This window comes from Mustela lutreola, chromosome 11 (genome assembly GCF_030435805.1).
Source record: "Mustela lutreola isolate mMusLut2 chromosome 11, mMusLut2.pri, whole genome shotgun sequence".
Lineage (NCBI taxonomy): Eukaryota > Metazoa > Chordata > Mammalia > Carnivora > Mustelidae > Mustela > Mustela lutreola.
In genome coordinates this window covers 82,750,852-82,775,422 of record NC_081300.1, presented here as the reverse complement: position 1 = coordinate 82,775,422, position 24,571 = coordinate 82,750,852, and the positions used below count along the sequence as shown (strand labels likewise).

General features: G+C 33.8%; 2 long non-coding RNA genes across 5 annotated transcripts in view; one reads left to right on the top strand and one right to left on the bottom strand.

Moving 5' to 3' along the window:
* LOC131811094 (uncharacterized) overlaps positions 1 to 24,571 on the top strand; it is a 37,179-nt gene that overhangs the window by 2,778 nt on the left and 9,830 nt on the right. The window lies entirely within an intron of this gene.
* The window catches only part of LOC131811095 (uncharacterized), a 32,298-nt gene that overhangs the window by 1,989 nt on the left and 5,738 nt on the right, over positions 1 to 24,571 (bottom strand). For 2 of the 3 annotated variants that reach the window (XR_009345803.1, XR_009345801.1), the window contains exons 2-4: positions 9,114 to 9,157; positions 5,352 to 5,543; positions 407 to 539 (exon numbers count right to left, since the gene is read on the bottom strand). This is a non-coding gene — a long non-coding RNA (uncharacterized LOC131811095). The remainder of the gene's footprint in view (positions 1 to 406; positions 540 to 5,351; positions 5,544 to 9,113; positions 9,158 to 24,571) is intronic. The other variant, XR_009345802.1, reaches the window with a different exon arrangement.

Here is a 24,571-nt window from a genome sequence, read left to right as displayed (position 1 = left end):
TAAAAAATAAATAATGGAAAAAAATGGTGTTCTTTCCCATACATGTGAAATGTATTTTCTACTGTAGGGAGTTTAAAGTTGTATTTGCAATCTACTAATCACTGTGATGAAAGATCATATCACCCTCTCTAGCATAAAAAAATCCTACAAGAAATTTAAATATTCATACACAATCATGATAGTTTCATATGCAAATTATATTATCACAGGAAAAAGTGCTGGTTCTTCATTTGCTGATGCTCATCCTTCACATCTCAGGTAAAAAATCACTTCCTTAAAAGAACCCTTCCTTGTAATCTTATATTAAGGAGGTTTGTCATTTTAACTTTCCACCTCCTAAGAATGATTTTTCTCTGTACTTTTATGTTCTCAATACATATAGCATGGACTTTAAAGATTTACTTACTTTCTTGATTATTGTCTCTTCTATATCCATGAGTTTAAGACTCTGTCACTTTCATCTTGGTATCTCCTGTGCTTCAAATAATGTCTCACATATTTTAGGTGTTCCAGAAATAATCTTGAAGCTAATACATACACTTAAAAAAATATTTATTAAATTATGCAAGAATTCAAGTGATCATTGCTATAGTCTTAAAACAATAGACTTATAGTATATCTTGATGGAAAGGTAAAGCTTAACTGACAAAATAGAGGAAAGGAATTTTAAGTATGAAGAACACATGTGTTCTAATTTTAAAGAAAATATAGAGATAACTTATGGCCATTATAGCCAAAACACATTAAAAAAATAGTTTAGAGATAATCAGGTTTTAAAAGCCTTAGGAATATATAATGCTATGCTCAATGGAAACTTATATAACTATTCATCTTATTCTAAAAATGATTTTTTGTTGGGGTATCTGGATGGTGCATTTGGTTGAGTGCCCGAATCTAGGTTTCAACTTGGGTTATGACCTCAGGGTCCTGAGATTGAGCTCTGTGTGGGGCTCTGTGCTCAGCTAGAATCTGCCTATCCTCTGCTCCTCTTCCTAGTCATGCAATCTCTCTCTTTATCTCTCTCTCTGTCTCTAAAATAGATAAATAAAATATTTAAAAAATAAAAATAAAATTGAATTTGTGTTAGCCCTTTAGCATTTGGTTACAGATAATTATATCAGTTTATTACATGATCAGAATAGGAGCTACTTTTTTCTTCATTCATCCTGTATCAGGCTCATGTATAAGGTAAATGAATTGATAGAAGTCTACTCTGGCTTGGAAAATTTTTCGTGACTTCAGTATCCCATTTGATTTAATGTACACACATAGAATCTGACATTTACATTTTCAGTTATGCTGTGAGATGGCATTCTTAGTTCCCCTTGCATCCATGACAGCATGTTTTCATATCAAAATGAGGTTCAGATTATGGTACATGGTATATAGAGTTATCTTCATATAAACATGGTATTTATATAACAACATTAAATTAGTAAATTATGTAAGTATAGATATGCATATCCTTAGAATATTGATCCTTACTTTAATATATACTTCCTTGTTTAAATTTTAATCTAAAATTAAGTAAATATTTTACATTAATATTAATTAAATATTGAAAGTAATATTAAGTTGAGAAAAGAAAAGAGCATTTCATAAAGTATAGAAGCTCGATACACTTTGATGAGACTGTAATACTTAATTTTCTAATCTAGTTTTTCAGAAATAAAATAAGGCATTTAGTCATGCAAAAGCACAAGTTTGGGCCTGGTGAAACACACACAAAAAAGTTTAGGCTTAAGAGATCCTTTAAAATATTGATCGTCAACTAAGTAAATCTAGCTACAAAACTCTGCTTTTTAATTTACTAATTGTCTGACTTTGGCCAATAGTCTTTCTGACTCAGACTCCAAATATGGAAAAAGGTGGATATAGTTCTTCACAGCCTAGAACAATGGGGGAATTAAAAGCTATAATATATGCAAAAAGCTTTGTCCAGTGTCCGATATGTGGAGGGCCTTAGTGAATGGTCTTTATTAATATTTATAAAAATCACCTCCATAAACTATTACTTTTGTTGAAGTTATTTTAGTCATCTAAGATCTTCCATCATCTGGGGGAAATTTTGAACAATGTGCTTTAGAGCAAGACTATAAATATTATTATATTAAAAAGCATTTTCATTACTGAAAGTCATAAATTTCAGAGAAATAGAATATAGTCGTCAATTTTCTGGGAAAAAAAGTTGCTAACTGCAGTGAAAATTTAACCATTTGGAAGTGTAGGCTACAAGTAACCAGTTTTGCCTTAGCAAGATATATCAAGTAGATTAACTTTGTTTGCACTGACCCAGAGCCCTTGGGTTTCTTTTCCACTCTTCCATCAAACTGACAAACTCATTCATGCTTAGTGTACTTTTCTGGGGATTTATATATAACTATTATTTTAAATATTGAGTAAATTATTAGAATAAGATTTTAAAAACTGTAGAATAATAATAATAATAATAAATAATAAGCTCTGGGGAGAAATAGATAAAAGAGAGTAGTCTTCTCAGTCTTCCTAAAATATTATTAGGTAAAAGCCTGCTGGTTCTAAGAACAAATGTCATGAGACTAGAAAGAGCTTTTGCATTATATGCAAATTATTTGCTTAATTGTATAATTGTTTATTAACCCATTTCAGCCATAACACGAGCCTATCTTAATTCATTGCTATTTAGATTGTCTGGATACTATAGAACTAATATTCTGTTAGAGTCTTGAATAGCAAGTGTTTAATATTCAACGATGATATTGAATTTAAAAAAAAGTCATCTTTGACAGTTTTTCTCCAATATGCATTTAACTTGCCTGTGCAATGGGTAATTATTATCTTTATGAAATCAGGTGCCTTTTATGAGAAAGCCAAAGTAATCTAGGCTTACCTACTTTTAGTATTTTGCTTTTTTATTAACCCTTGTTTTTAAGTATAAAGTGTGGCTATTTTGCATCACTTATCATGTATGTACTTCATTTTAATATCATAACACATGGCAGAGACTTTTCTTAAATTTCTTTCCTAACTACAACTGTGTCTTTTTGCATTTATCAGAATATGTTGAAATTATTAAAAATGATATGCTTATTCAGCCTGTGTCTTCAATCATGTGTGAAGACTGTTATGGGGGAATGAACAAATTACTTAATTAAAGTTGTTTTATGTAAACCACCTTTATAAATGACTTTTAATTCCTGAAAATGATAAAAGTTGTATGTATTTGCAAAAATATTGCATACTAAATTAACTTATAAGGGCCTTGTCAGATCCTAGAACATTGGAAATATTTTACAAAGGTTTAATGGGCATGAGCTCATGACAGGTCACTAATGGAATCTACTTAATGTAAGTCTTAGGAAGATGTTTTTCTTTTTTTTAACTTTTCATATATATCAACCCCAAAATAGATACTTTTCCCTATGATTAATCATGTAGAGTGAATCCAACTAAATTAAATTGAAAAAGAAAAACATGGTATACTTATTCTCACTTAACATTATCTATACATAAATATGAAATCAATATGTCTCAGAATCCTATACTTTTATTTTTTGAGAAATAATTATAAAAAGGCCCTCTCCATTCTCAGCTTGATCCCTGCCAGCCTCAGCTTATAAACTAGTTATTTTTAGAGGCATAAGCAAGATGATTGAACAATTAAATGTTGACAGGAAACCGGAATTTAAAGCTAAACTATTGGATATGCAATTTTACAGAGAACATCAATGTTTGATTTGAATTATTTATTAAACATCAATGTTTCATTTGGCAAGATTCAATACATAAGCAGTATAGCAAATAATATACAAAGAATAAGTTGCTGTCTAGAGGAGTATTTTAGCTTCATTTTTAAATCATTAACGATATTTATATACTAGTTAGATTGAGTCTTAAGATTGAGATAGTATACCTATGATTCTTATGTCATAAATTTCCTTCTTTTACTTTGGAAAGATATCACTTCTATCATGTTATTCTGTCATATTAAGTCAAGGTAGGTTTTGGGTATCTCAAAATAATGGTTCCAGAAAATTTTGCCAATGCATTAGGATTGGAATATGAAATATAATTTATCTAGGACAGTTTAAAATAGATCATCTATTTCAAGGAGGAAACAAATGCTTGTACTAATTATTTTACCTAATAAACTATAATTACAGTTTTAAAATGGGAGATTATGTGTTAGTGAACATTATTACTATATATCCTGTAAGAGAAATCCTGTTAATTATCAGGAGGTATGTAGACTAGAGAGGAAAAATATTTAAATTGCTGATTAGTTAATTTCTTTATCTCCCCCACCATGGAAAATTGTGTGATCTCTAAAATTTCTCATACTATGTGAATCTTTAATTTGCTTCATTAAATATAGATCACTTTAATTTTTTAAAGGTAGATTTAGAAAACAGTATTTGAGTATGAAATGAGATTAAATGTATTAGATAAAAATTCAGGGTTGCTTTACACAAAGTGGAAAATTATATTTACTTAGGAGAAGTACTTAATGTTGTCCACTATGATTGATTAATATACTTCTAAATTTGGAAATCACAAATGATTGTGAAAATAATAAATTAAATTATTGATATGTCCTTGGAAAACATTTCAGAATGGAATCCTTTGCTATGTAGTCATTTCAGTGTAAATGCATTTCCAACAGAGAGTTTAACTCTTTTTAGAGTCAAAAGAGCCCACACTTGGCCACTTTTTAATCTAAAATAATATATATTGTAGACATACATATATTGAACATTCCAAAAAGTAGAAATAGAAAACAGGCTTCCTACCATATGATTATAAAATGATCTATGTTCACAATGTCCTCACATTTCTAGTTGGAATAAAGATTCAGAATAGCAGCTTTTAATTAAATATCAGTAAATTTATTTATTTATTTGTTTATTTTTAAAGATTTTATTTAATTATTTGACAGACAGAGATGACAAGCAGGCAAAGAGGCAGGCATAGAGAGAGAGGGGGAAAGCAGGCTCCCTCCTGAGCAGAGAACCCAATGTGGGGCTCGATCCCAGGACCCTGGGATCATGACCTGAGCCAAAAGCAGAGGCTTTAGCCCACTGAGCCACCCAGACACCACTATCAGTAAATTTAAAACAACTTTTACTTCTTAAAAATGATCATGGGCCTCCTGGGTGGCTCAGTGGGTTGGGTCTCTGCCTTTGTATCAGGTCATGATCTTGGGGTCCTGGGATGGAGGCCTGCATTGGGCTCTCTGCTCAGTGGGGAGCTTGCTTTCCTCTCTCTCTGCCTACTTGTGATTTCTCTCTCTGTCAAATAACTAACTAAAATCTTTAAAAAAATGATAATGATGTAAGAGTTATAAAGTTAATATTATATGGTACTTCACATACCTGAACTTGAAGGTGCCTGCAAGGTCATCTAGAGGTCCAACCAAAGGTCAGGATAGACGAGCACTTTTCTTTGCAAGTCATTACTAACTTCCTTTGGGCAAATATTTCTTTTCGAACTTTGTCTCTTTCAAATTGAAATTTTATTTCTCTACTCTTTTAAGATTCATCTTCATGTAACAAACTGGTAAAAGCCTAGAGATTTCGGGGAAAAAAAAAAAAAAAACAATGGCGCAAGAATATTTAACTAGAAAAAAATCTCAAATGCTCTTTATTCATATTTACTATTTGTTTGTTTAATTAATTAATTAATTATGCTTAAAAGGATCCATTTATTTGCATATGTAAGTTATAGTCCTGGTCAAATACTCTTTAAACTGAAATGGCATCAATCTTAATCTGAGGCAAAAGCAATAAAACAAATAAGCCTCTCACTAGTTTGTTTTTTGTTTTTTTCTTCTTTTTTTTTGAAGATCTATTTATTTATTTATTTGAGAGAGGGAGAGAAAGCATGTGAGAGAGAGAGAGGGAAAACAACCGGGGGGGGGGTAGAGAGAGAGGGAGAAGCAGGCTCCTCACTGAGCAGGAAGCCTGACACTGAGCCTCCTTAGATCCCAGGATCAGGGCCTGAGCCAAAGGCAGTCACCCAACTGACTGAGCCAGCCAGGGGACCCAGCTCTCACTGGTTTCAACATGTTTTCTGTAACTAAGAAGAAGAAGTCCTTGTTTACCTTTAAAAGTTCAGACAATGCCAGCAAATGCCTTTAAATCTTTGCAGATACATTAGATTAATACACAATCATAATCTAAATATTCTGAATCACTAGTGGAAAGCAAACGTTTTTGTCTCAGAAAAATAGGAGATTTAGAAATGGAAGAAAAATAGATGAGTTTTTTTCCAAAATTTGGAATCCAAAATATCTACTTACATTCTGTATTATCTTTCTTTATTTTTGTTTGAAGTTTTTATTTTAATTCTAGTTAGCATACAATGCTATATTAGTTTCAGGTGTACAAGAATATTTTATATTCTTTTACATCCAAGATTTCTTCATCCCATGCCTCCTCACTTATGGAATAGGGGCATCAAAAAGTATGATTTTGTATGAGAAAACTTTGGCATGTTGAGGCCACCTGAAATTTGAAATCCAGCTCCTTTTTATTACCCCTTTTTTTGTTCTCTGTAATGGACTCTCTATCTCCCATAAGCTATATGAGGTATGGGAAAAGCTAAAAAAGCTTTTTATACTTCTGGTTTCTATATTGGTTTCTCATTTAAAGCATATATTTCATCTGCTTAAGTCAGCATTAAGTAAGCTGTTTTTGAAATGAGTTTTATATTATTAAAAATGTTTTTTCTTGGGACGCCTGGGTGGCTCAGTTGGTTAAGCAGCTGCCTTCGGCTCAGGTCATGATCCCAGCGTCTTGGGATCGAGTCCTACATCGGGCTCCTAGCTCAGCCGGGAGCCTGCTTCTCCCTCTGCCTCTGCCTCCCATTCTGTCTGCCTGTGCTTGCTCTCTCCCCCTCTCTCTCTCTGATAAATAAATAAAATAAAAAAAATGTTTTTCTTCCTATAACCATAGCTATATTAAGTAGAAAGAAAATCATTTTTGTAAGAAAATTTGTCCCTTTCAACCACAAAAATTGGTATATCATAGCATATTTTTTGTTCTATCACTTATATGAGCTTTACTCAAGTAACTCATATTAAAACTGTGAATGCAAAAAGTAAAATATGAATTATGGAATGTGAAACTCACTGAAATGTGAAACTCCAGCTCAAAAATCACATATTTATGCCAAAAATACATGGAAAGAATAGAATGTAGTAAACAAAAATTATAGTTTGTATCATTTACTAATGCAATTTACCAATGTTCCAGTTTCTTCAATAATTTTGCTCAACTTATGACAAAGTACAAGACATCTTCCTCTCAAGAACTCTGAGTATATTAGTTGCAAATAATAATGTATAATCCTTCTAAAGACTAGTTACTTTTAGTATCTGCAAATCTTGATTTGCACTACAAATTCTCATCCTAGACCTGACATGCATTTTATCTAACGCATTTAGCCGATAAATTTCCATTCTGTTCTCATTTCCCTGGTTATGAAGTGAGAATATTAAATTTTGCCTTGAGTGTTGTGAGAATTAATTATTTAATGTTTATAAAGTTCCTTCCAGCTCTAAAGTAGAAAAGTCACAGAAGCATTTCTTATACATGGATATTCTAATAAATGCAAATTATGGAGGAATTATTATTACTAACCATAAACAAAATACAGAAGTCAGAATTAGAAATGGGGTCAAAGATGCTATAATACAATACACAATGTATATTTTAATTGTTTGTTTGAGAAGTGAGTTTCCATGTTTTATATATATATTTTTTCTCTAGCTATGCTAAATAACACAAAGTTAAATTATAGGTCAAGATGGTCTAATATAGAGAAGATGAGCACTTCTGTGAACCCAAAGCCATTCAATGAAAACAAACTTTTAAATCAATAGGGTCACATAATATAATTTCACAATGGACACCTGTGTAAGTTGGACTCTAAAAGGCAGACAATGGTGAGAAATATTACCTGAATCAGGCTTTGACTATATTCTGCAAACCAACATCAGAAGATACATTTATAGCTATTGATGGTTCATTTGCTGGTCTAACCCTATTGCTAATCAACGGTAATGCATTTCTTAATTTGTTTCTTTGTTTTGTTGATTTGACTTAAAAAGTAGAGAAAGAAGAAGGATAAGGATAAGGAAAAGATTTTATTTATTTATTTGACAGAGAGAGATCATAAGTAGGCAGAGAGGTAGGCAGAGAGAGAGGGGGAAGTAGGTCCCCATCGAGCAGAGAGCGGGAGGCAGGGCTCAATCACAGAAACATGAGATCATGACCTGAGCTAAAGGCAGAGGCTTAATCCACGGAGCCACCTAGGCACCCTAAATGAAGTGAATTTTAAACAAAACTTAAATTATTTTTGCTAATATTATATTTATTATATTCTTCCTACCTTTTTGGTTTAAATTCCCTCTCTCTCTCTCTCTCTTTTTGCAGCTTTACTGAAATGTAATTGACATATAAAATTGTGTAAGTTCAAGGTGTGCAGATTGATGAATTAAATGGTTACCACAATAAGGACAGTTAACAAATTCAACACCTTATATTTTGTGATGAAAATATTTAAGACATCCTTTCTTAACAACCTTCAAGTACGTAATAGTATTGCTAATTAGATCACTGGAACTTATTTGTCTTATAACGGGAAGTTTGTACCCTTTGACCAGATTTCCCTGTTGTTTTCAATCACACAATAATAATAAAATAAATAGTAATACGCTGTTTGTAAGTTCTCGTGTCCTTTAGAAAATTTTTGCCTGGGTGGCTCAGTGGGTTAAGCCGCTGCCTTCGGCTCAGGTCATGATCTCAGGGTCCTGGGATCGAGTCCCGCATCGGGCTCTCTGCTCAGCAGGGAGCCTGCTTCCTCCTCTCTCTCTCTCTGCCTGCCTCTCTGCCTACTTGTGGATCTCTGTCTGTCAAATAAATAATAAAATCTTTAAAAAAAAAAAAAAAGAAAGAAAATTTTAAAAGATAAAATGGCAACTTATACTGGTCTTTTTCATTTTTCATGCTTTTTGATACCCAAATGTCTGGATAATACCTTGAACTTACATATATGTGTTCAAGGATTGTGTTTCACAATTCTTGTATTGTAAGTGGACAACACAATACTATCATTAATAAAAATGAAAATACCTGAGAGTTGGCTCTACAGATTTTCCATCACATGTGTAAGTGGACTATGGTAGAGAGAAAGAACAATATAATTAATTTATCATTCTACTAATTCAAATATTTTTGGAGACCAGGTCTTGGAAGTCCAAAATTTAACTTTGTGGGATTAATTTTTAATATGTTATACCAACCAAAATAAAATAGCACTGTGATTCCTTTCTTATTAATGCATCATATAGAGAGACTTCCTTAAAAAAGAAAATTAAATACAATTCATATTCCAATATTTTTCAAATCCCAAAATACATTTGAAAAAAATTTAGAAGCAGTGTATTGAACTGGGATATACAGTTTGGGTACGCCAAAGAATTCTTTGGTGAGTTGATAGAAGTGTTAACATTTATGGTTCAACTTTTGATTGGTGAAATAGGGTCACGCTATTACATTAACTTTTGTAGTAATAACTTTAAGAATAATCAATAATAGGAAGCCTGTAGTGAAAATGCCATTGCTATTTCACAAATGACTGATGAAAAGAACTGGCTCTAAAATACTAAACTCTCTATCTTTGGTCCATGACAAATAGCATCAACATGATTATATTTTGAAAAAAATTCTCCCCAAAGCTTAAAGTCCATGCTAAATAAAACATTGAAAGCCATTCAGAATTTTAGGTTCCTTAATGACCAAAATTTATTAAAGCAAAATTGATGGAAAAGGGAATAATGGCTATTTTTAAAGTCAGATACAGTTTAAAAGGCTTTTGATCAAATATCCAGCTTTGAACTACAAATATTCCTTACTTGCTGAGTTTGTCAAATATCTTGCTTTGTGTTTGGCCACTGGAACATGAAAGTGCTTATGTTGGTAATAAAATTAAAGAAGTCTAATTAATTTATATCAACTAATATAAATATTGTATTGTCCAAAAAAAATCAAATTTTGTTTTGTTTTATTTCCATCAACTACCATGATCTCTCAAAATGCTTACTAGTTACAGATGTTATATATAAATTAAAAATTTAGTAAGCTCTAATTAACTAATGATACAGCTTTTCTATTTTTCAAACAAGTTATCTATTTGAAGAGTCCATTTGTTTCCTCTTTCTTTTGAAGTCCAGTAGAAACATAAGTAAAATTATGTTTAAATTTTAGATATTAGTGCTAGAAAAGTCATTAAAACCATCTGAAATCTTCTGCTTCATTGGTTAGTGTCGTGCTTCATTGATTAAACTCATCACTAAATGAGAGATTTCTTTGATAAAGTTTCTGCTTAAGGGGCGCCTGCATGGCTCAGTGGGTTAAGCCTCTGCTTTCAGCTCAGGTAGTGATCCTGAGGTCCTGAGATTGAGTTCCACATCAGGCTCTCTGCTTGGCAGGGGGGCCTTCTTCCCCCTCCCCTCTGCTTGCTTCTCTGCCTACGTGTGATCTCTCTCTCTGTCAAATAAATAAATAAAATCTTAAAAAACAGTTTCTGTTTAAATATTAAATATTTTGTCATTTTTCATTTTTTTGTTGTTTATTACACATTTTAGACAAAATGTGTTTATCCAATATATCCATATATCCAATATATGCTTTACAAATATTTTCCTTCAATCAATGGTTGGACTTTTTTTATTTCAAGTTTATATTTAAATTTTAGTTAACATATATGGTAAAATTGGTTTCAACTGTAGAATTTAGTGATTCATCATGTGCATATAACACCCAGTATATATCACAAGTGCTCTCCTTAATATCCATCATCTATTTACCCCATCTCCCTACCCACCTCCCTCCATCAGTCCTCAGTTTGTTCTCTATAGTTAAGAGTCTTTAGTGGTTTGCTTCCTCCTCTGTCTCTTTTTTCCCTTTCCCCTATGTTCCTCTGTTTTGTTTCCTAAATTCTACATATGAGTGAAATCCTATGGTATTTACCTTTCTCTGACTAGCTTATTTAACTTCACATAGTATGCTAACAACATCTACTTCATTGCACATCTTTTTGATTGCTGAGTAATATTCCTCTGTGTGTGTGTGTGTGTGTGTGTGTGTGTGTGTGTGTCCTCTTCTTTATCCATTCATCAGGTAATGGACGGTTGGGATATTTCCATAATTTGGCTATTATTCATAATGCTCCTATAAACATCAGGGTGCATGAGCCCCTTCAAATCAGTATTTTTGTATCCTTCAGGTACCTAAGTGTAATTGCCATGCAGAAGGGTAGTTTTTTGGGTTTCTTTTAAACTTTTTTGGAAACCTCCTGGTTGTTTTCTAGAGTGGCTCTACCAGTTTGTATTCCCATCAACAGTGTAAACATTTTCCCTTTCTTCCACATCTTCACCAACATATGTTGTTTCTTGTGTTCTTAATTTTAGCCATCTGACATGTGTGAGATGGAATCTTATTGTGGTTTTGGTTTATATTTCTTGATGATGAGTGATGTTGACCATTTTTTCCTGTATCTGTTAACTATCTGTATGTCATCTTTGGAAAAATGTCATTCATGTTTTCTGCCCATTTCTTAACTGGAATGACTAACCCTTTAGCAGATACGTCATTTACTAATATCTTCTCCCATTCTCAAGGTTGCTTTTTAGTTTTGATTGTTTCCTTCATTGTGCATAAGCTTTTTATCTTGATAAAGATCCATAGTTTATATTCACTTTTGTTTCCCTTGCCTCAGGATACACATCTAGTAGAAGGTGCTATGGCCAGTTTCAAAGAGTTTCTGCCTGTGTTCTCCTCTAGGGTTTTGATGATTTCCTATTTTACATTTAGGTCTTTCATCCATTTTTAATTTATATTTGTGGATGGTGGAAGAAAGTGGTCCAGTTTCATTCGTCTGCACATTGTGTCCAGTTTTCCCAACGTCATTTGTTGAAGAGACTGTCCTTTTTCTATTGGATAGTCTTTCCTGCTTCATCAAAGATTATTTGACATATAGTTGCAGGTCCATTTCTGGGCTTTCTATTGTGTTCCATTGATCTTTGTGTCTATTTTTGCACTAGTACCAGACCTTTGTAATATAGCTTAAAGTCCAGAATTGTGATGCCCCCAGATTTGGTTTTCTTTTTAAGGTTGCCTTAGCTATTTGGGGTCCTCTGTGGTTCTATAAAAATTTTAGGATTGTTTGTTGTAGCTCTGTGAAAAATTCTGGTGGTATTTTGGCAGGGGTTTTAATAAATGTATAGATTGCTTTAGGTACTATAGACCATTTTAACAATATTTGTTCTTTCAATCTGTGAGCATGGGATGTTTTTCCATTTTTTTGTCATCCTCAATTTCATTATAGAGTTTTCAGAAGACAGACCTTTTACCTCTTTTGTTAGGTTCATTCCTGGATATCTTATGGGTTTTGGTGCATTTGTAACTGAGATTGATTCTTTGATTTCTCTCTCTATTGTTTCATTATTGGTGTATGGAAGTGTCACAGATTTCTGTACATTGATTTTGTATCCTGTGACTTTGCTGAATTTGTGTATCAGTTCTAGTAATTTTTTGCTGGAATCTTTCAGGTTTTCTACATAGAGCATCCTATTATGTGTGGATAGTGGAAGTTTGACTTCTTCCTTGATGGTCTGGATGCCTTTGACTTCTTGATTTTGTTGTCTGATTGTTGAGACTAGGACTTCCCATACTATGCTAAATAACAGCAGTGAGATTGGACATCCCTGACTTGTTCCTGACTATTGAGGAAAAGCTCTCTGTTTTTCCCCATTGAGGATGATTTTTATTTTTTTGGATGTTATTTATTTATTTGGAAGAGGGAGACAGTCTAAGAGATAGAGCTTGAGCATAAGCAGGGAGAGGGGCAGGGGAGATGTAGAAGCAGACTCCCCAATGAGCAGGGAGCCTGATGCGGGGTTCGATCCCACAACTTTGGGATTATGACATGGGCTGACAGCAGATGCTTAACCAACTGAGCCATCCAGGCAATCCTCCCTACTGAGGATTAGCTGTGGGTCTTTGTTTAGATGGTCTCTATGGTGTTGAGATATGTTTCCTCTATACCTATTTTGTTGAATGTTTTTATAAAGAATAGATGCTGTACTTTGTCAAAAGCTTTCTCTGCATCTATTGAGAAGATCATGTGGTTCTTATCCTTTCTTATTATTAATGTGGTGTGTCATGTTGATTGATTTATAAATATTGAACCAAATCTGCAGCTCAGAGATTAATTTCACTTGATCATGTGAATAATTCTTTTAATGTATTGTTGGATTCAGTTTGCTCATAACTTTTTCACAATGTTTGCATCAATGTTCATCGGGGGTCTTGGTCTGTAATTCTCCTTTTTAGTAGAGTATTTCATTAATTTTGAAATTTAGCTAATGCTGGCCTCATAGAAGGAGTTTGAGAGTTTTCCTTCCATTTATATTTTTTAGAAACAGTTTGAGAATAATAGGAGTTAAGTCTTCTTTAAATGTCTGTTATAATTCCGGTTGGAAGCCTTCTGGGCCTGGACTTTTGTTTGTTGAGAGATTTTTTATTACTGATTCCATTTTTTTTGCTGGTTATCAGTCTGTTCAAATGTTTTATTTCTTCCTGTTTCAGTTTTAATAATTAGTATGCTTCTAGAAATTTATTATTATTATTTTTTAATTTTTTAAAAGATTTTATTTATTTATTTGATAGGCAGAGATTACAAGTAGGCTGAGAGGCAGGCAGAGAGAAAGGAGGAAGCAGGCTCCCTGCTGAGCAGAGAGCCCGATGCGGGGCTCGATCCCAGGACCCTGGGATCATGACCTGAGCCGAAGGCAGATGCTTTAACCCACTGAGCCACCCAGGTGCCCCGCTTCTAGAAATTTATTAATTTCTTCCAGATTGCCCAGTTTTTTGGCTTGGAGTTTTTCATAATCTTCTCTTATATTTGTATTTCTGTGATGTAGGTTGTAATGTCTACTCTTTTATTTATGATTTTATTTATTTGGGTCCTATCTCTTTTCTTTTTGAAAATTCTGCTAGCGGGTTATCAATCTTTTTAATTTTCTGAAAGAGTTACCTCTTAGTTTTGTTGATCTATTCTACTGTGTTTTTGTTGTTGTTGCTGTTCTTATATCATTTATTTCTGCTCTAATCTCTATTATTTTCCTTCTTCTATAGGCTGTAAGCTTTATTCATTGTTCTTTTCTAGCTCCTTTAAGTGTAAGGTTAAGTTGTCTATTTGAGACTTTTCTTGCTTCCTGGGGTAAGACTCTTTCTATATACTTCCTCCATAGAACCACCGTTGCTTCACCTCAAATGATTGGACCTGCCATGTTTTTGTTATTGTTGTTGTTGTTGTTGTTCTAAGAGTTCATCAATTTATTTGAGAGAGATCACAAGCAGGCAGAGAGGCAAGCGGGGTGGGGTGGTGAGCAGAGAGCCTGACGGGGGACTTGATCCCAGGACCCTGAGATCATGACCTGAGCTGAAGGCAGAGGCCTAACCCACTGAGCCACCCAGGTGCCCCTGCCATGTTTCGTTTACACTTGCTTTCATATTTTTTTTCTTCTCCTTTAATTTCCTGGTTAACCATTCTTTTAAGATTTTATTTATTTATTTGAGGAAGAGAGAGAAAGTGAGAGAGAGTGAGAGCACAAGCTGGGGGGAGAGGCAGAGGGAGAGGGAGAATTTAGTCCATTTACATTCAGAGTAATTATTGATCGATAATAATTTAGTATCATTGTATTACCTGTAAAGCCACTGTTTTTGGAGATTTCATTATTCCTTTCTAGTGTTTGTTGCTTTTAGTCTTTGCTTCTCACTCAAGAGTCCCCTTTAATATTTCTTGCATGATTGGTTTAGTGGCTTCAAATTCATCTAGTTTTATTTATCTGGGAAACTTTTTTTTTTTTTGTAAAGAGGTGAATTTATTCAGTATTTTTCAAAGACTGTAATGGTCTGGGAAACTTTATCTCTCCTCTTCTAATGACAGTCTCGCTGAATAAAGTATTCTTGGCTGCATATTTCTCCCCCTTTAGCACCCTAGGGTTAGGGTACTGCACCATTCTCTTCTGGTCTGCCAGGTTTCTGTGCATAGATCTATTGTAAACCTAATTTGTTGTTCCTTATAGGTTAAGGATTTCTTTTACCCTGCAGCTTTCGGGATTCTTTCCTTACCTTTATAGTTTGCAAATTCTACTGTGCTATGCTATGTCTTGGCGATGGCTGGTTTTTGTTAAATTTGATGGCATTTCTCTGTGCTTCCTGAATTTGGATGATTATTTCCTTCCCCAGATTAGGGAATATTTCAGCTGTAATTTGCTAAAATAAACCTTCTGACCCTTTTCCCCTCTTTTCTTCTGGGGCTCCTATGATATCAATGTTATGGAGTCACAGAGTTCCCTAATTGTGCATTTGTGATCCAATACTTTTCTTCCCCTCTTCTTTTCAGCCTCATTATTTTCCATAATTTTATCTTCTATATGGCTGATTCATTCTTCTTCATCCACCCACATTGTTCTTACATCCAACAATTTTACAACTCAGTTATAGCACTTTTTATTTTGGCTTAACTAGTTCTTAGTTCTTTTATCTCTGCAGTTAGGGATTCTCTAGTGTCTTTTCTCAAGCCCAGCTAGTAATCTTATGATTGTTGTCTTAAAATCAAGTTCAGACAACTTTCTTATATCTGTTTTGATTAAATCCCCATTCATTATGTCTTTCCATTCTTTCTTTTGGGGTGAATTCCTCTGTCTTGTCATTTTGTCTAGATCACTGTGTGCTCTGTGTGTGTGTGTGTGTGTGTGTGTGCACGCGTATGTTAAGAAGGCCTGTTATATAACTGTTCTTGAGAGAGATGGCTATACTAAGAAGAGGTCTATACAGTCTTGGGCCTGGTGCTTCAGGAGTGTGTGCTCTTCCGTTGTGTCTTATCTGCTTCAGAGTGTGTGCTCTTCTGTTGTGTCTTATCTTTCCATCAGGTCAGTCTTTTGCAGAGTTTCTCCTTGACTGCAGTGGAAGCAAGGGCAAACTCTGTAGAAGACCTTGTCCACTGTCTGGCAAGTTTAACTAGGTAAGTTTTGGTCTGCCTATTAAAAGAAGCTAGATCCTATTTCCCCTAGAGCTGAAGATTTACAGCATTCTGTGATCAATAGATTGATGTGCCTGAGGGGTTTGTGTTGGTCTTTTGGGGGAAGGTCTGCACTTCTTCTCAGACCTGCTTGCCCTAGTAAAGGTGAACCTAGGGTGTGTCTGTGTGTGGAGGGGTGGGATTGGTCTTAACATCTCCAGCCTCCCCTGGGGGGTGTTGTAATGCTCACTGAGATGGTCAGTTCTGATGGGTATGGGAGAAAGGGCATTGCCTGCTCTTTCCTCCCCAGAGCAGGGAGTTTGCACTTGGTACTCTTCAGGAAACCCTCACAGAAGAGTGAACAATCTCCTCTCTTATGTCCCTGGATTCTGTCAGAGCCTTACTTTCACTCTGTGTCTGAGCTGTCTGCATGGCAGGTGGCACAGTTCTCTTGTGTTTTATCTCAGGCATATGACTGAATTTCAAAATTCCAATTTTTAGGGACCCAGTGCTAGTGCAGATCTTCTCGGACTCTTGAGGGGAAGGTCTTGCCACACTGTGGGTGGTGCCAGTTAGTCCCAGAAAAATAGTCCCACAACCACATAGTTGTTCACAGTTTATAGCTAAGCACAGCAAAAATCTGGCACCAAGGTTTGCTGCCCTCAGTAAGGGTCTCTGATCCTATGCTAAAGAACAATGCAACACAGTGGTGCCTACCAATTCTTTCATTTCCAGAGAGGCTGTGCCACCTCTCCCAAATGCTATCCAAGGAGGGGAACTGTCTCTTCCAGGGTGACCCAGGGGATCCTCAGAGCATTCTGTCCCCTCCAAGACCTCTGCCCTCCACCCACACAGAAGCTGTACCCACCAGGTGCCACCCAACAGTGGTGCAATCTTCTAAAACTTCACACTTTCAGCTCCCTGCTTATAAAAACTTGTGATAATTGTCCACTCTAGTTTTCCAAGTCAATAGTTTTGGGGAAGTGTTTCTTTAGTGGAACGCCCAGCACACCACTTTCTTTTTGTTTTTCTCTCTATCTCTCTTTCTCCTCTCTTGGAGATCAAGGCTCACTTCCTTCTACAGTATCTATGATTCTCTTTTCCCAGAAATCATGTATCTGTACATCCTATCTTCCAAGATGTGGCTTCTTCTTTCCCTCTAATTCTTAAATTTATTCTCTCAGCATTCAGATTGATTTCTTGGGTAGTCTTAATGATTTGATATTTATCTAGCTGTTTTTGAAATATGAAACAAGCCTAAGGTCCCCCTAACGCTCTGCCATCTTAACTTCTCCCTCCCCAATAGTTGGCATCGTCATTCTTTTAACACCGACTTTCAAACTATCTTAATTCTTTTTAATTGAAAAACAGATTGTGCCTTTGATATCATAGTCAAGAAATCTCCCCATAATTCAAGATCATGAAGATTTTTCTTTGTGTATTTTCTACAAGTTTTATAGCTTTAGGTCTTACATTTAGTTCTTGACTCAGTTGAGTTAATTTTGTATATTGAATGAAGTATGGATTAAGCAACATGTTTTTGCAGTAGCAATCCAATTTTTTGAACATTTTTTTTTTATTGAAAACACTAACTTTGGAAGGGGAGGTGAATCATGAAAGACTATGGACTCTGAAAAACAATCTGAGGGGTTTGAAGTGGCGGGGGGGTGGTGGGAGGTTGGGGTACCAGGAGGTGGGTATTATAGAGGGCACAGATTGCATGGAGCACTGGGTGTGGTGAAAAAATAATGAATACTGTTATGCTGAAAATAAATAAATTAATTAAAAAAATAAAAGAAAAGACTAACTTTACTCCTTGAGTTGCTTTTTTACCCTTGATAGAAATTAGTGTCAATGGTTTAAAGGAAGTATGAAAGAGACTTGTATGGGTCTACTTCTGAGCTTTCTTTTCCACTGATGTATTTGTTTATCTTGACATCAATATGACGCTGTTTTGATTGTAGCTTTATAATATGCCTACAATTTAGGTTGTGTTACTCCTTTAACTTTGTTTTATTTTAAAGTTACTTGTTTATTTTGGAGATTTCAATTTCTCTGTGTTGGCTGATTCTAAATTTTAGATTCAGCTTTTCAATTTCTATAAAAATATCTTTTGGGGCTTTTGATTGGGGAATCTATCTACAGAAAAATCTGGTAAATATTGATATCTTAACAATATTTAGTCTTCTCATCTATGAAAAAGTTTTTCCCTACTTATTTTAATTTCTCTCTTCAATATTTTATCATTTTCAGTGTATAGGTAATGTTTTTCTAGATTTATCTCTAAATACTTCTTAGTCTTGATGCTATTATAAATGGTATTTTAAAATTCAATTTTAAGAATTTCATTAGTATAGAAATAGGAATTTAGGTTTGAGTTTATGTATTATTACCTTGGAGATAATGCCAGAATTTGGTTACATAAGATATTAGAGCAATAGATAAGATAATGTTACAAACAGATATTCTGGGAAAGGAAAGATATTTTTCCTCTACCCTCTAAGTTCTGAGCTGAGCCCTCCTAATGTAAAACAGATTAATAAGAGAAAACCAAACAGAAGTTTAACATGTGTACCTCATGTTTACATGGGAGTTACTGAGAAAAGGTGAGTAAGACCCTGAACTGGTGTAGAATTCAGAATTAAATACCATCTTAATAAGGAAAGGGGAGAGGTTGCATGGGCCTCTTAAGGGAGTGTGAATGTTTTTCAGAAAAGATGAATGGGTCCTTAGAAGACTGAATGAAAAATATGATAGTTATGACAAAGGTTGTGTACATGTAGTGTCACAGCTAGTCTCCTGTCTTGTGATAAGAATTGATGAAAATCCAGGGGGTTTATGATAACTGAGTTCCCTATGGGGATCTGTCTTTAGGCAGATAAGGGGAGTTCCGAAAAAGTTTCTCCCTGCGTTTGCTGTTTTCAAAATGTCTATTCCTCAAAATAAACACTAAACCAAAGTGGCATCTTTTATTACACTTCAACTTCAGTGTTCCAGAATTTAGCCTGAACTGGAAAGAAGTCTGGCATGTAAATAATCAGTTTCATGGGGTAGAAAATTCTACTGCTCTAGGAGTGGCTAGGCAGTCATTAGTTCTCACACTGGGCAAAACCAAAGGATGGATAGTAGCCTTAAATACTAAAAGATGAGTATGTCAGGAATAGAAACTGGAAAATAAGGAAGATAATGACTGTTGTCAAATCTAAAATGTAAACAAAAGTATTGAGTAGAGCAGTAATGATGTAAAACATGCATGGATATGGGCAGAGTCTGAAAGGAAATTTGTGAAAAATGAAAATTATTTTACATAGAATGTGGACATATATGGCATGATTATTTTTCTTGACTTTTAAGAGTAATGAATATTATTATAATAGTTTTATAAATGACAAAAACAATGATAACATAGTTAAAGTTGATTGTTTTATTAAATATCTTTTCATGCCATGAGTATTCACTGATGAGAAAAAATTTCTGATTATGTCTGTGTCAGGAAGCAAAAAAATGTCATTTATTATTTAGAAGAATAATAATTCTTCTGAAAACTGGATTATTTTACATAACTCTAATTAGATAGATATCATGTATTCAGAATAAAAAAATAATAGTAAGGTCCACACCTAGAGAGACAGGCAAAAAAAATAAGCTGATAATGGTGTCAGTCTCAAAATGATATTAAGTACATTGAACATCCTCAAGTTATTTTCCCTAAAATATGACTTTCTACTTTCTATTCCAAATGTATTTAGAGCAATGGACACCTGGGTAAATTTTAATAACTTAGAGATTCCATTTCTATTCTGATTTTCACTTTCATTTTCATTTATTCAAACTAATGTTCGGAGATCCAATTTTTTAAACACAAATAGATAAAAATCTTGAAGTCACAGCTTTGAAATAAATATTCTGAAATTTTAAACACACTGGATTTGCAAAATTATTATATTAAAATAATTCTATCATAAAATTAATGATATGATAGTATGTTTTATAAACAGCACAACTTTATTAGATATTATTTTAGCTAATATTAAAAGTAACATGAACTTAATGAGGAAAGTAAGAATATCAAATAATAAATATCTCAAATTTATATAAATGTTAACCTCATTCTGTATACTATTTTTTGTTTTTTTACATATTTCAGTGTTAATATGAAATAAATTGGTGAGAAAGAGAAAGACCATTTTAATGTAAAATTAAAAGAGTAAAATATCCTTAAACATACTATCACCTATAAAATTTTCAATTCATTTTGCCATGACCAAGAGCTGCATGATCAATGATAAGAAACAGATATGAAAATATTCAGAATTTTTATATTCAGCCAAGAGAAAAATGAAAGTTGATTTTTTGTGACTATTATATTTTCAGAAGTGCTACAAATAGAATGGTAGAAAAAAGAGAGAGAATGAAAGAAAAAAGAAAAGAATTTTAAGAAATACAGTAAAATACAGATTTTTTTTTCTTATTGCTAGAATGCTTCGAAGTTATAACCAAAGAGCTCTTGAACTCATGAGCACCTCTATCTTTTATGAGAGCAAAAATATCTCAAGTGCACAGTGCTTCTTTTTCCACCTCTGGTTTTATTAATTTAGGTATACAGTAAGTGTTCTTTTTCAATGTTTTGTTTGGTCAAGTCAGAAAAGATGGTAAGAGCTGTAGGATCACAGGAAAAATGATGAAGGATTGGTGAAAGTCAGGTACAGTGGTGTCAGTATTGGCCTGTCAGTGGAGATGAATCAGGGTACAGTAGTAGCCTTTTGCTTTAATTTTTTTTTTCAATAAAAAGGAATTGTATCCTTGGGACAACTACTTTTTCCTCCTCACTGTTGATCTTATTCATTATTAATATATAATCACAGCTCATGAAATTCTAGAAATTAAGTGTCCATTTCAAACTTTTTTTAGTCAAGTGTACCTCGCATATATTGCAGTGGGGAAATTCTTGCACCCTTCCTCTTCCAAAATTTCATAAAAGTTTGGAAATGCACTATTTAGTAAATATATCTTTCATGCAAAAATTAGATAGATACCTAACCGCGATTAACCTCTTAATTTTAAATAAGAAATAGCAAACAAAATAAACCTCCAAATTTACTTTAGTTTAACTGGCTAAATAACAAAAAGGACTTTCTATTTCCCTTTACCACTCTACAGTTTCCCTATCATTTTCTTTATTTTGTGTTGTTCACCCTAACAAAAGAGATAAAACAAACAAACCTAACTTTCTAAACTCTTACCAAAGTGTATTAAATCTCTCAAAACTAACAGCCAGATCGTGTTCCAGTTAATGAACTACTAGAAAGGACATTAAAATTTTTGTTATTCAAAATAAAGCACTTTGAGAAAATATACAGCACAAAACAGTTTCTAAGTGATTTGTTTGTTAAAGAAGAACTTCTTTTTTTTGTCCTTTGTCACTGATTTACAGTTTTGTTCACTTATAAAATTTTTATCAGCTTTATTGAAGATACTTGATGATTTAAAAGTATATGTATTGTGAAACATTCACCACTATAACGCTAATTAGCTTGCCCATCACATCATGTAGTTAACATTTTTTTTTCTGTGTGTGTGTGTGTGTGTGTGTGTGTGTGTGTGGTGATAACACTTAAGATCTATTATCTCAGCAAATTTCAAATATACAGTAAACTCTAGTTAATTTTGACCATGTAGCACAAAGAGGGGGAGCAGCAGGCGGAGGGAGAGGGAGAAGCAGACTCCCTCTTGAGCAGGAGCCTGATGTGGGGTTCGATTCCAGGACCCCAGGATCATGACCCAAGCTGAAGGCAGAGGCTTACCTGACTGAGCCATCCACGTGCCCCAAATAAATAAAATCTTAAAAAAAAATCTTTCAAGAATTTTTCACTGTTTCTGAAGCCAGTGGATTAAGATAGCTATATGAAATGAGAATTTTAAAATTAGTATCAGGTTTCATAGGCCTGTTATATGCTAAAGATTTAATATACAGTCTGGTTTTTGTTAAAAGTTAAACTATATGAAAAGTGAGAAGAGATTAATGGTTAATCACATGATAAAAATTCTATCTTTGGGATGGGCGCCTGGGTGGCTCAGTGGGTTAAGCCTCTGCCTTCGGCCCAGGTCATGATCCCAGGGTCCTGGGATCGAGCCCCACATCGGGCTCTCTCCTTGGCGGGGAGCCTGCTTCTCCCTCTCTCTCTGCCTGCCTCTCTGCCTACTTGTGACCTCTCTGTCTCTCTCTCTGTCAAATAAACAAATAAAATCTTAAAAAAAAAAATTCTATCTTTGGGTTTATTTTACTTAAAAAGTAGAGTTCTGAAGATTCAATTAAATCGTCTCATGTTTTACTTTAGAATTTGAAGTTTTCCAAGTTCATGATGATAGTAATCTTTTGACATAAGGAAGGAAAAATACTTTTCCTGGGAGCTGTTTTTAAAAGGTGCAAACCAATTTCTCTGAAGAGTAAACTATTTGAGTAAACTTAATGAAGTGCTCTGCCCTGGTGAAATTGTACTAATTACAATTGTACTAATTAGTAATTAGTAATTACTTTTACCAATCTTATGCCATCTTAACTCCAAAATACTGAAGCAGATTGAATCTAAAAAAAAAAAAAAAAAAAGTGAATTAACTAAGAATGTACTCTCCATTCATTTTAACTCTATTGGATTTGGAGAATTGATTTATGGCAATTCTGAGCAATTGCCCAATTTAAGGGAAATTATTTCAGATCATGTTCACTGTAGTTTTAAAGTTACCGTCTTTCCTAGAGGTTACTATATCATTGATAACTGAAATTTTTCTCAGAGCTGTTCCATTGCAAATAAACAATTTGATCTTCACTTTATTATTTATAATTCAATTATGTCAGGAACAATGAAAGAGATATTCATCTACTTGGCAGATTTCATAGAAACATGCATTTATGAAATACTGATTTTATATCTGCACTGCATAATGGCAATATGTACTCAAGAATAACCTGTTTGGAAGACTTGTATTATAATCTCAGTCCTCTGGGGAGTTATATAATCAAAATAGCTCTGCCTAAGTGCACTACAAGAGGAGACATGAAAAAAAATGTCAGAAGATCAAGGAGAGACAAAGGACTAGAAACTGTAATACTAAATACTTCAAATTTAGTGCTTTGAGGAATGGTAATTTTTTTTCCCTAAAACTTGAGGTGGAAAAAGCTCAGTTAAGTCAGAAATATCAGAGCTACAACTGAGATCTCAGTGAGTGGTAAAATACATTCTCATACCCATGAACAACTAAACACCTAGATAAAATGTGTTAAATCAAAATGGAAATGTAAGTCACACTGTGCTCCTTAACAATCAGTGTTAATGAAACACTAATTAGTAGCATGTGATTATAAGCAACCATTTTGGATCTTATTCCTGTGTCTTTTTTTAACTCTTCTTTGTACAACGTAACTTCAAGCAGGCTTTCCAGTAAATATATAACCTAAATTGTAGTAATGTTCATGATTTCCACCAATGAGTTAAAAAACATAATGTCCTTGCATAATAAATCAAGTATTAATATATACATTCTTACATGACTGTGAAAATCTATGTTAATTACTCTATTAATAAGTACCATGTGTTTAACCAACATGCCTAATTACTTTCAATTTGTTGAGTTTAAAACAATACAGGGGAAATAGAATGTTTCTTTTGTTTATTTTTGCAGGCAAAGTCAGCATCATCTGTCTCCACTATAAAGGCATCTTGTCAAAATTACCTCTAAACTCCTATATCAAGTTTTTCTTCTTATAATTTCCTCCTGTAATTCAATATCGATGTTTTTCTTCACTGTTGTTAAAGTTAACACCCTGGCATTATACAATTATTTATATTATCATATTAATCTTTTAAAAGCATTCTATTTTACAGCACATGCCCATATAACAAAAGATGATCCTTGTAAAATTTGTAATGTACCTAAAAGTAATCAAAGATAACACTTACTTAATATTTTGTCTCCAGAATCAACTATTATTATTGAACAACTTGTTTATTTATTTATTTATTAGAGAGAGAAATAGAGGGGGAGAGTGCCCAAGTGGGAAGGAAGGCAGAGAGAGGGAGAGAGAGAATTTTGGCATGGAGCCTGAGGTGGGGTTCAATCTCATGACCCTGAGTTTATGACCGAAGCTGAAATCAAGAGTCAAGACACTTAACTGACTGAGCCACCCAGGCAGCCCTTGAACAATATATTCCTCCTAATACCTCCATCTGCTAGTAGTAAGTGGGTTATAAAACATAAATTCTGAATAAAATTTAACCCTGTATTTCTGGCAAATGTTATTTGCCTGGTCTTCAAAAAAATTGCTTTCTTCAACATATCCCATCATTGCTCTGGTTTCAACAACTACTTACATTACATGTTAGTCTGTATGCAGCCACTTCAACCAAACATGATTCAATATTTAACTCTGTGATTATCCTACAACCTGGATGACCCTTTTTATGACAAAATCCACTTAACATTGATCTCTTTTTAGATATGC